This window comes from Acinonyx jubatus, chromosome A1 (assembly GCF_027475565.1).
Source record: "Acinonyx jubatus isolate Ajub_Pintada_27869175 chromosome A1, VMU_Ajub_asm_v1.0, whole genome shotgun sequence".
Lineage (NCBI taxonomy): Eukaryota > Metazoa > Chordata > Mammalia > Carnivora > Felidae > Acinonyx > Acinonyx jubatus.
Window position 1 is genome coordinate 187,948,416 of NC_069380.1, and position 12,450 is coordinate 187,960,865.

The window sequence follows — 12,450 nt, forward strand, 5'->3', positions numbered from 1 at the left end:
AGAAAGAAGTGGCACCACACTGGAGACGTTCTCAGGATGAGTGACCATTCATGCAGCTCCCCACACCAGAGTGGTCTCTGGAGGAAGTAGTGGGATCTGCATTTTCATGAGGAGACCGCAGGTAGGAGCTCCCACAGTGACTCACACAGAGTTCAATGGAATTTTCTTGACGGTAGACCCCCCTTTCATTTCTCAGTTTCGTCACCAGGAGTCTCGCTGAGTTATTAAGGGTACATTATTTTGCACCACTCCCCACTTCCTCTGTTCTGAAGAGTTTGGTTATGTGGGCAGGGGCAGCATTAACTTCCCTCTGGAGTTACTTGCTGAGTAAGTGTTGCGATATCTCAGAATGCTGACTTGTCCTTGCTGGGCCATGGTTTTCTATGCTGTGCGCACTGGAGAGGGCTCTAAACTGCTTCTTGCCTTGGTTTGAGAGTGACCTTCAGCTTAATCTCACTGGCATCCATCTATAGTCGCTAAATATAAAAACTGTCTATAAACATGAAAGCTCTTTATCATCTTCCCAGCATTGTGAAGAGCATGTCCTTATAAGTTCAAAAGCACTTGATTAGTAAAATGCCGGGTTTTTTTTTTTTTTTTGCAAGAAAAAGAACCATGCTCATTTGGAAGGTAGGTTTCCTTTTCCCAGCTCTCCACACCGCCTCTTTCTGGGCAGTGTCTGTACTGGACATTTTCTTTGGCTGCTCAGCATCCATTTTCCCTTTTGGAATGCACCACACTTTTTCTTTAGGGGAACCACCTTCTTTCACTTTGAGAACACAAGGTTTGGGGATGTGACCCAGGCTCAACCCAATTAGTCCTTTGTGACCCTGTGGACACAGAGAGTTCAGGAATGAGTTGGTGACCCAATGTGAGCCTTTGAGGGAATGTGAATCACTGGACCTGTGTGAGAACAGCCAAGAGACGTTCTTGGTATGTGGCCATGTGCTCTGCAGGTGCAGTGGAGGGACACCATCTAGAATCTGAGGAAGGAGCCAAAAATGGAGGCAGCTAGAAGTAGGTCCCCAGTGACCTCACTGAGGCCATTGAGTCAAGTCTGCCTGAAGCTAAACTTTTCAATAATGTCAGTCAATAAACTGACTTCATAGTTTAAGCTAGTTAAGTTGGGTTTTCTGTCAGCTGGTGAGAAAAGAAGGGTTTATTGGCATCAGAACAGCATTAAGATCAGCATGAGAGGTGTTCTGTAGCAACGGAGAAAATCATTTGTCTTGTAAAAGGATCATTATCCCAAAGACCCCGAAGGATCTGGGGTTCCCTCCAGGGATGCCCAGGATCTTTGGTCTGAAGTAACCCTCTCAGTGCTGGGATGGGGAGGGCAATGCTGAAAGCAACCTGATGCAAATGAGTGTACCGAGACCACAAACATAAAAGTAAAATAAAAATAAAAGGACTTTCGTCTGAGGTAAAGTCTACAAACTGATAGGCAGTCTATATATATTTAGGTATAAAGACATGTTTTGTGGGGCGCCCAGGTGGCTCAATCAGTTGAGCGTCCGACTTCAGCTCAGGTTATGATTTCAGAGTTCATGAGTTCAAGCCCTGCATCGGGCTCTGTGCTGACAGCTCAGAGCCTGGAGCCTGCTTCGGATTCTGTGTCTCTCTTGCTTTCTGCCCCTCCCCTGCTCATGCTCTGTCTCTCTCTCTCTCTCTCTCTCTCTCAAAAATGAATAAATATTAAAAAATATATTTTTTAAAAAAGGAAATGTTTTGTACCTTCTCCTAGATCCCTTTGTGTTCATGATGTTCCTAATTGTTTATGAGTGAGACTTTCTTTCTGGTGATATACTCACAAGATGTACTCACATGAACATGCTTGTATACAGTTTATTTATTTTGAGAGAGAGAGAGAGAACACGCAAAAGCAGGGCAGGGGCAGAGAGAGAGGGAGAGAGAGAGAATCCCAAGCAGGCTCTATACTGTCAGTGCAGATCCCAATGCTTGAACCCATGAACTGTGAGGTCATGACCTGAGCTGAAATCGAGTCGGGCACTTAATTGACTGAGCCACCCAGGTGCCCCGATCATGTTTGTATATTAGAGACACACAGAAAAATATCTGAAAGGAGATCCATTATGTTGACAGGGGGTATTTTGTGAAACTGAGATTATGCCGTTTTTTATCTATCTATCCATCTTTCCATCTATCTATCTATCTATCTATCTGTCTTCTTATTTTATTTTTTTCAGAATTTTCTACAGTAACCATAACTTATATAATAAAAAAGTTTTCAAGTACTATACAAACACACAGGTTTACAAGTACTTTTATTTAATTATTTAAGTTTTATTTAAATTCCAGTCCATTAACGTACAGTGTAGTGTTAGTTTCAAGTGTACAATATAGTGACTCAGCAATTCCATATATTACCTGGTGCTCATCACAAGTACTGTCCTTAATCCCCATCACCTATTTCAGCCATCCCCCACTGACCTCCCCTCTGGTAACCATCAGTTTGTTCTCTATAGTTAGGAGTCTGTTTCTCTCTCTCTCTTCTCCTTTGCTCGTTTGTTTTGTTTCTTAAATTCCACACATGAGTGAAATCATATGGTATGGTTTGTCATGTGACTGACTTATTTCCAACAAGCACTTTTAAAGAGAAGTCACATGAGTTACAATTTGGAAGTCAGAAGATCTAGCTCAAGATTTCTTCACTTCTTACCCTTAAAATCTGACGTTACTGCCTCCCTTTGCAAAATTTTGGGACTAATACTCTATGGGAACTGAGATGTTGTGGTTTAAATAAGAGAAGACTTTTTATTCAAATCAAGTACATGTAGGATTCCATATGTAGTCATCTCTCCAATACCCATTCTTCTGCAGCTCCCCAATTGTACAAGGTAGATTCTAATTGGACTGAATTTTTCCAGATAATCCCATCTATATCACCCTTGTTCTCCTGTCTCCTGAACTGGGTAAAATTCTCTACTTCCATTTTACGAATTTTGTCAAGTGGCCCTTTCATTATCTGTCATTGTGAATTCTTTTTTTTTTTTTTTATTTTTTAAAATGTTTTATTTATTTTTGAGACAGAGAGAGACAGAGCGTGAGCAGGGGAGGGGCAGAGACAGAGAGTGAGACACAGAATCCAAAGCAGGCTCCAGGCTCTGAGCTGTCAGCACAGAGCCCAATGTGGGGCTCAAACTCACAGACTGCGAGATCATGACCTGAGCCAAAGTCAGACGCTTAACCGACTGAGCCACCCAGGTGCCCCTGTCATTGTGAATTCTAACAACACATAATTCTGATGTTTTCATTGGGTGCTTAGAGTCTATCTTTAGGGAGTCAGAAGGTTTTTTTTTTTGTTTTTTTTTTGTTTTTTTTTTTTCCACTTTTCCTGCTGACACAGAAAAAGCAAAAACACAAACAATCTGTGCAGTGGTATTGTATACAGTAGTTTTTATGTAGTACCCTCTACCTAATTATAGACAGCCCTCTCCAAATGCTCCCTTAAGAGAATTCACAATACAACTTTCTGGACACAATTTAGAAATGAATTAATTACAATACAAAAGGCTTCTTTACCAGAAACACATTTAAGTGTTCCTTTTATAAAGCAAACTTCCATTGCACATAATTAAAGAATCATAGGCCTCTATGGATCTTTTATGATCAACTTTACAAATAAACAGACATGAAGCATCCATTTCACGGGGATAATAACATTATTGTTTTTGCCTAATGTTTCCATCTAGTGGCATCCACATGGCTGTAATAAAGAATGGGGAAGTTCTATAGCAGCTGGAATGAAGAGATCTTTGGAATAGAAAGTTAATTAATTAATTGGTTAAATAATTAATTTTCTTTTAAACTTTTTATTTAAATTCAAGTTAGTTAACATACAGTGCAATATTGCTTTCAGGAGTACAAATCATTGATTCATCACTTACATAAGACACCCAGCTCTCATCCCAACAAGTGCCCTCCTTAATGCCCATCATCCATCTAACCCATCCCCCACCCACCTTCCATCCATTAACCTTCAGTTTGTTCTCTATTGTTAAGAGTCTTGAGGAGTCAACATGGCAGAGAAGTTTGAGGGTCGAAGTTCCCTTGTCCCTCAAACACAGCAGTATTGAGGCCAGAAGACTGGCAATTCAGGCTACAGAGTGACAGAAACATCTCCAGGGGCCCACAGGGACAACAACTTGGTGGTCCATAGGTGCGTGATTACTAATGGGGAAAGATAAAACAGGCAGTGTAGGTAAGGAGGGGAGGGAGTCCCTTCTGTGGAGAGACAAAAGGAAGAAGAAAGAGAGGCTGTGGAAGTGTAGGATTGTATTTGGACAAGAAGAAAACCACTCACCAGGGAATGGAAAAAACAGAGAAAGAACCAATTTCTAACTGGTGGGCTTCCTTTACCCTGTTTGCACACCCTGGGCTTGGTAACCAGCTCAGAGTTGCAGTAGAAAAAAGCAGTCTTCTCCCTTGGGTGCTGTGGGAAGAAGGTATACAGTCTCCAAGCACAAAAGAACCAGCAGCCACCCACTAGCCAGAGGCCCTTTGTCAGTTGGCTGGCGGAGTGGCTCTACCCTGGAAGGGGGACATGTGGAGCAGGATCCTTTAAGACATCAACAAACTGGCCCACTTGTGCCCACACAGCACTGTGAGGATGGCCTGAACAGAGTGGTTTGGTGGGGGGAAGAGGGAGACTGGGACATTGCCGTTTTTCTCCTCATCACCAACAAGGTGGAGCTTCGGGGAATGGAGAGTGGGCCCACATTGGAGGCGGGACCCACCTACACCAAACCACATCCCTCTGTGCCTGGAAACTGTGTATTTACTGGAGCAAGATTGACACTGACTGAACCACAGAGCCCCTCCTCCAGATCAGCACAGCCACTGGCTCTAAGGCATCACTGGCTCTAAGGCACTCAGATATCAGATATTGGTCCAGCAGTTTTGTATTTGCTGATTTGATTCTTGGCCAATTCTTAGTTTATATCATAGGCCTCTATGGATCTTTTATGATAAACTTTACAAATAAACTGAGACATGAATATATATATAATGTATATATTTCCTTACATATTATAATGAAATATATAATATATATATTATATATAAGGGAATATATATATAAGGAAATATATAATATATATTATAATAAATATATATATGGAAATATATAATATATATTATAATAAATATATATTATATATATATAATTTTTTTCCTTATACCTTTTCTTCCTTTTATTCCTTTCCTTCTCTATTCTGGTTATTCTGGTTGTTGGTTTGTTTAAGCAGACATTTTTAATCTATTCTTTTTACTCATCTTCTGTATCTCCTTCTTATTTTCCCCTCTCTCTCTGGGTTATATCATATAGTTTCTCTAATTCTCTTCCTGGTCAATTATTTTTCCTTTTCTTTTTCCCCACTCCTGTCATTTCTCTCTTTGTATGGGATAGTTTCTCCCACCACCACCCCCTTTTTAAAACTTTTTCCAGGGTTACTTCAATGAACAAATCAAAACACACCTGGTGGAAGGCCTAAACCACCACTACGAGTAGGGAGATAAAGCAACCAGGGTCTTAACAACAGAGAGTGTGCAACACACTCCAAAAACACCTCCTGAAGAACCAGGCCCTGGACAGTGTATGAGCCCTTTTAAATATAATAGTGCTCAAAGGTGCAGGATACATAATAAGCTATTAAAACACATAAGGGACAGAAAACTAGCCAAAATGATGACCAGAATAATTCTCAAAAGAAATTCCAGGAAGAAATGACAGCTAGAGAATTGCCCAAAACAGATATAAACAATATATCTGAGCAATAATTTAGAATAATAGTCATAAGATTAAGCTGGGCTCAGAAAAAGCATAGAAGACAGTAGAGAATCTATTGCTGCAGAGATCAAGGAACTAAGGAATAATCACAACAAATTAAGAAATGTAAATGACGTGCAAAATAAACTAGATGCACTGGACAGCAAGGATAGAGGAAGCAGAGGGGAGAATAAGTGAAATAGAAGATAAAATTATGGAAAATGATGAAGCTGAGAAAAAGATAAGAAAATATTAGACCACAAGGGAAGAATTACAGAACTAAGTGATTCAATGAAACATAATAAAATTCATATCATAGGAGTTCCAGAAGAAGAAGAAAAGAGAGAAAAGGGCAGAAAGTTTACTTGAACAAATTATAGCTGAGAACTTCCCTAATTTGGGGAAGGAGGCAGACATTCAAATCCAGGAGGCACAGAGAACTCCCTTCAGATTTAACAAGAATAGGTCTTCTCCATGGCACATCATAGGGAAACTGGCAAAGTACAAAGATAAAGAGAGGATTATGAAAGCAGTTGGGGGCAAACGTGTCTTAACCTACAAGGATGGACACATAAGGATAGTAGTAGACCTGTCCACTGAAACTTGGCAGGCCAGAAGGGAGTGGCAGAAAATATTCAATGTGCTTTATAGGAAAAATATATAGCCAAGAATCTTTTGTCCAGCAAAGTTGTCATTCAGAATAGAAGGAGAGATAAAGCCTTTCCCAGACAAAAAGTGAAGGAGTTCATGACCACTAAACCATCACTGCAAGAAATCCTAAGGGGGACTCTGTGAATGGAACACTGCAAAGACTACAAAGGACCAGAGACATCACCACAAGCACGAAACCTACAGATAACACAATGATACTAAATCTGTATCTTTCAATAATACTCTGAATGTATATGGACTATATGCTCCAATCAAAAGACATAGGGTTTCAGAATGGATTAAAAAAAAAAGATCCATCTATATACTGTCTACGAGAGACTCATTTTAGACTTGAGGACACCTTCAGGTTGAAAGTGAGGGGATGGAGAACCATCTATCATTCTACTGGAAGTCAAAAGCAAGCTGGAGTAGCCATACTTCTATCAGACACACTAGATTTTAAACTAAAGGCTGTAACAAGAGATGAAGAAGGGCATTATATCACAATTATGGGGTCTATCCATCAAGAAGAGATAACAATTAGGGGCGCCTGGGTGGTTCAGTTGGTTAAGCGTCTGACTTTGGCTCAGGTCATGATCTTGTGGTCTGTGAGTTTGAGCCCCATGTTGGGCTTTGTGCTGACAGCTCAGAGCCTGGAGCCTGCTTCGGATTCTGTGTCTCCCTCTCTTTCTTCCCCTCCCCCGCTCATGCTCTGTCTCTCTCTCTCTGTCAAAAATAAATAAAGATTACATTGTTTTTAAAAAGAAGAGATAACAATTATAAATGTTTCTGCCCCAAACTTGAGGAACCCAAATATATAAATCAATTAATCACAAATGTAAGCAATCTTATTAGTAAGAATATGATCATTGCAGGGGACTTTAATACTCCACTTACAACAATGGACAGATCATCTAGTCAGAAAATCAATGAAGAAACAATGACCTTGAATGACACACTGGACCAGATGGACTTGACAGATATATTCAGAACTTTTCACCCCAAAGCAACAGAATACACATTCTTCTCAGGCGCACATTGAACATTCTCCAAGATAGATAACATACTGGGTCACAAAACAGCCCTCAATAAATATAAAAGAAGTGAGATCACACCATGCATATTTTCAGATCACAACACTATTAAGCTTGAAATCAACCACAAGAAAAAATTTGGAAAGCCTTCAAATGCATGGAGGTTAAAGACTATCCTACTAAAGAATGAATGGGTCAACCAGGCAATTAAAGAAGAAATTAAAAAGTATATGGAAGCAAATGAAAATGAAAACACGAAAGTCCAAACCCTTTGGGATGCAGCAAAGGCAGTCCTAAGGGGAAAATACATTGAAATCCAGGCCTATCTCAAGAAACAAGAAAAATCCCAAATATAAAACCTAACCACACACCTACAGGAACTAGAAGCAGAACAACAAAGAAACCCCAAAGCTAGCAGAAGAAGAGAAATAATAAAGATTAGAGAAGAAATAAACAATATAGAATCCAAAAAACCAGTAGCACAGATCAATGAATCTAAGAGCCGGTTTTTTGAAAAAAATGAACAAAATTGATAAACCACTAGCCGGACTTCTCAAAAAGAGAAATGAGAGAAACCAAATAGATAAAATCACAAATGGTAGAGGAGAGATCACAACCAACACCAGAGAAATACAAACAATTATTAGAGAATACCATGAAAAATTATTTGTCAACAAACTGTACAACCTGGATGAAATGGACAAATTCCTAGATACCCACATACTACCAAAACTCAAATGGGAAGAAATAGAAAATTTGAACAGACCCATAACCAGCAAAGAAATTTAATCAGTTATCAAAAATCTCCCAACAAATAAAAGTCCTGGGCCAGATGGCTTCCCAGGGGACTTCTACCAGACATTTAAAGCATACTTAAAACCTATCCTTATCAAGCTGTTCAAAAAAATAGAAATGGAAGGAAAGCTTCTGGACTCATTCTATGAAGTCAGCATTACCTTGATTCCCAAATCAGACAGAGACCCCACTAAAATGGAGAATTACAGGCCAGTATCACTGATGAACGTGGGTGCAAAAATTCTTAACAAGATACAAGCAAATTGAACTCAACAGTATATTAAAAGTATTATTCACCATGATCAAGTGGGATTCATTCCTGGGCTTCAGGGATGGTTCAATACTCACGAGTCAATCAATGTGATACATCACATTAATAGAAGAAAGGATAAGAACCATATAATCCTGTAAATAGATGCAGAAAAAGTATTTGACAAAATACAGCATCCTTTCTTAATAAAAACCCTCAAGAAAGTTGGGATAGAAGGAACATACCTTAAAATCGTAAAAGCCATATGTGAAAAGCCCACAGCTAATATCATCCTCAATGTGGAAAAACTGAGAGCTTTCCCCCTGAGATCGGGAACACGACAGGGATGTTCACTCTCACCACTGTTGTTTAACAAGTTGTTGGAAGTCCTAGCCTCAGCAATCAGACAACAAAATGAAATAAAAGGCATCCAAATTGGCAAAGAAGAGTCAAATTTTCACTTTTTGCAGATGTCATGATACTCTACTTGGAAAACCCAAAAGACTCAACCAAAAAGCTGCTAGACCTGATACTTGAATTCAACAAAGTCTCAGGATACAAAATCAGTGTACAGAAATTGGTTGCATTTCTATACACCAATAATGAAGCAAGAGAAAGAGAAATCAAGAAATCGATCCTGTTTACAATTGAACCAAGAACCAGAAAATACCTAGGAATAAACCTAACAAAAGATGTAAAAGATCTGTATGCTGAAAACTATAGAAAACTTACAAAAGAAATTGAAGAAGACACAAAGATATGGAAGAAAAGCTCATGGATTGGAAGAACAAATATTGTTAAGATGTCAATACTACCCAAAGCAATGTACACATTCAATGCAATCCCAATCAAAATTGCACCAGAATTCTTCTCAAAGCTAGGACAAACAATCCTAAAATTTATATGGAACCACAAAAGACCCTGAATAGCCAAAGTAATATTGAATAAGAAAACCAAAGCAGGAGACGTCAGCGTGGTGGGAGAACTGGACGGCAACAGGCAGAAGAATGAAACTGGACTACTTTCTTACACCATACACAAAAATAAACTCAAAATGGATAAAAGACCTAAATGTGAGACAGGAAACCATCAAAACCCTAGAGAGAAAATAGGCAACAACCTATTTGATCTCGGCCACAGCAACTTTTTACTCGACATGTCTGAAGGCAAGGGAAATAAAAGCGAAAATGAACTATTGGGACCTCATCAAGATAAAAAGCTTCTGCACTGTAAAGGAAATAATAAAACTAAAAGGCAACAGACAGAATGGGAGAAGATATTTGCAAGGACATATCGGATAAAGGGTTAGTATGCAAAATCTATAAAGAACTTACCAAATGCAACAACATGAAAAACAAATAATCCAGTGAAGAAATGGGCAAAAGAAATGAATAGACACTTTCCCAAAGAAGACATCCAGATGGCCAACAGACACATGAAAAGATACTCAACATCACTCATAATCAGGGAAATACAAATCAAAACCACATTGAGATACCACCTCACACCATCAGCGTAGCTAAAATGAACAACTCAGGAAAAAATAGATGTTGGCAAGGCTGTGGAGAAACAGGAACCCTCTTGCACTGTTGGTGGGAATGGAAACTGGTGCAGCCATTCTGGAAAACAGTGTGGAGGTTCCTCAAAAAATGAAAAATAAAATTACGACCCAGCAACAACACTACTAGGAATTTATCCAAAGGACACGTAAGTGCTGATTCACAGGGACACTTGTACCCCAATGTTTATAGCAGCACTTTAAACAATAGCCAAATCATGGAAAAAGTCCAAATATCTATCAACTGATGAATGGATAAAGAAGATGTGGTTTATATATACAATGGAATACTACTTGGCAATGTGAAAGAATGAAATCCTGCCATTTGCAACAATGTGGACGGAACTGGAGGGTATTATGCTAAGTGAAATAAGTCAGTCAGAGAAAGATAGATATATGTTTTCACTCATATGTGGAACTTGAGAAACTTAACAGAAGACCATGGGGGAAGGGAAGGAGAAAAAAAAAGTTTCAAACAGAGAGGGAGGCAAACCTATAAGAGACTCTTAAATACAAAGAACAAACTGAGGGTTGATAAGGGCGTGGGAGAGAGGGGAAAATGGGTGATGGGCATTGAGGAGGACACTTGTTAGGATGAGTACTGGGTGTTGTATGGAAGTGATGAATCATGGGAATCTACCTCTGAAACCAAGAGCACAGTGTATACACTATATGTTAGCTAACTTGACAATAAATTATATTAAAAAATTAACACAAACAACAACAATAAAAGAATCTCTTATGGTTTGTTTCCCTCTTTTCTTTTTTCATTTCCCTCCTCCTGTATATTCATCTGGTTTTTTTCTTAAATTCCACAATGAATGAAATCGTATGGTATTTGTCTAGAAAGTTAAGTTTAAAAAGATAGATGCAAGCTGATAAATGTTAGCACCTCTACAGGTAGAGCAAGCAGACAGTTGTCGGATCTGAAGCACAGAGCACCAGCAGCGAAGCACTCTTCAAAGAGTCAAACCTCTAGAGCTAAGTTTCGTTTACAGGAAATACACAGAAAAGAGGAATAATTTCAATGACACCACAAGGAAGCAGGCAAACCCAGAATGTGGCACATGCTGCGGAACAACTGATTTTACAACCAGTGAGTGGCAGGGGAATGGAGGGAAACTGTCCCAGATTAAGATACTTAATTCATATGACAACCAAATGCGACATAGGGACCTTGTTTGGGTCTTGATGTAAATAAATGTATTGTAAAAGGGTATTTTTGAGATAACCAGGGGAATTTGATTATGAACTGGAGACTTAGGTGCTAAGACATCATTATTAATTTGGTGTCATGTGTGATAATGGTATTATAGTAATGCAGCAAAAAGTCCACTTTAAATACACATTAAAATCTGTAAGGGTGAAGTGATATGAGATCTGGGATTTGTTTTAAAATAGAAGTTAGTAATTTTAAATCTGTGTATTGGGAACTCATAGTTTCCTGTCTGCTTTTGTGTATGTAAAAAAAATGTATATAAAACAGTAAATAGAAAATGCAAGCTATAACATGAATATACAACTTGTCTAAGAAAGGAAGGAATAACAATACATATTTTATTTTCTTGTGTCTGCATTGGGGGTATATACACAAGAGACTTAGGAGAATGGAAACCTACAGTGCGGTGGGGGAAATTGGTAGACTTGGAGGATGGGAACAAGGCTTCTTCATAAAGCTTTGATACTGCCTCAAATTTTAGCCATTTGGATGAATTATCTAAATAGTTTGATTTTAAGAAACAAGAAAGAAAAGTTAAATAAACATGAAAATGCTCAGAAACATTTCCCTGTACACAGGGAAAAAAAAAAAAAAAGAAGAAGGGGATTGGAGTAGATTTCTAGGTTCGCATTGCAGAATGTGATTGTGGTTAAGCACATCAGCAATAGGTAGGTAGAATGGGTTCCAATATCAGCTCTTCCCGCTAGCTTTGTGAGCTCAAGGTAAAATTGCTCAAACTTTGTGAGGCTCAATTTCCTTACCTCTATGTCGAGGGTAATCTACTGCATAAGATTGTTCTAAAGATTGAGTGTGACAATGGTTGTAAAGTGCTCAGTGTAGTACCTGACCCACAGAAAGCACCCAAATACTGGTTATTATTGTAAGTAGTAACTTTAGCTCTCTAGTGGTTTAATCTTTGGTAGTTCTTTAGTGATTGGTAGAAAATATCTCTTATGCAATTAGTAAGGAAATTAAATATGGCGGGAACAGATGGTAGCCCTCATTGTGGCCTAAGCAAGTCATACCAGATATTTATTGTATGCCCACATTCCCATCCTGTGCTACCAATGCTGTTTATAACATCACCCTCAAGCGCACATTCACTGTCTAGACTTCGATGAATTAATAAGTTATTAATATTTTATGAAACTGGTT

At 38.7% G+C, this 12,450-nt stretch overlaps 1 protein-coding gene across 1 annotated transcript in view; it reads left to right on the forward strand.

Annotated features, from left to right (window-relative positions):
• Positions 1–12,450, forward strand: part of HAVCR2 (hepatitis A virus cellular receptor 2) — a 35,563-nt gene that overhangs the window by 7,898 nt on the left and 15,215 nt on the right. The gene's annotated exons all lie outside the window — the stretch shown is intronic.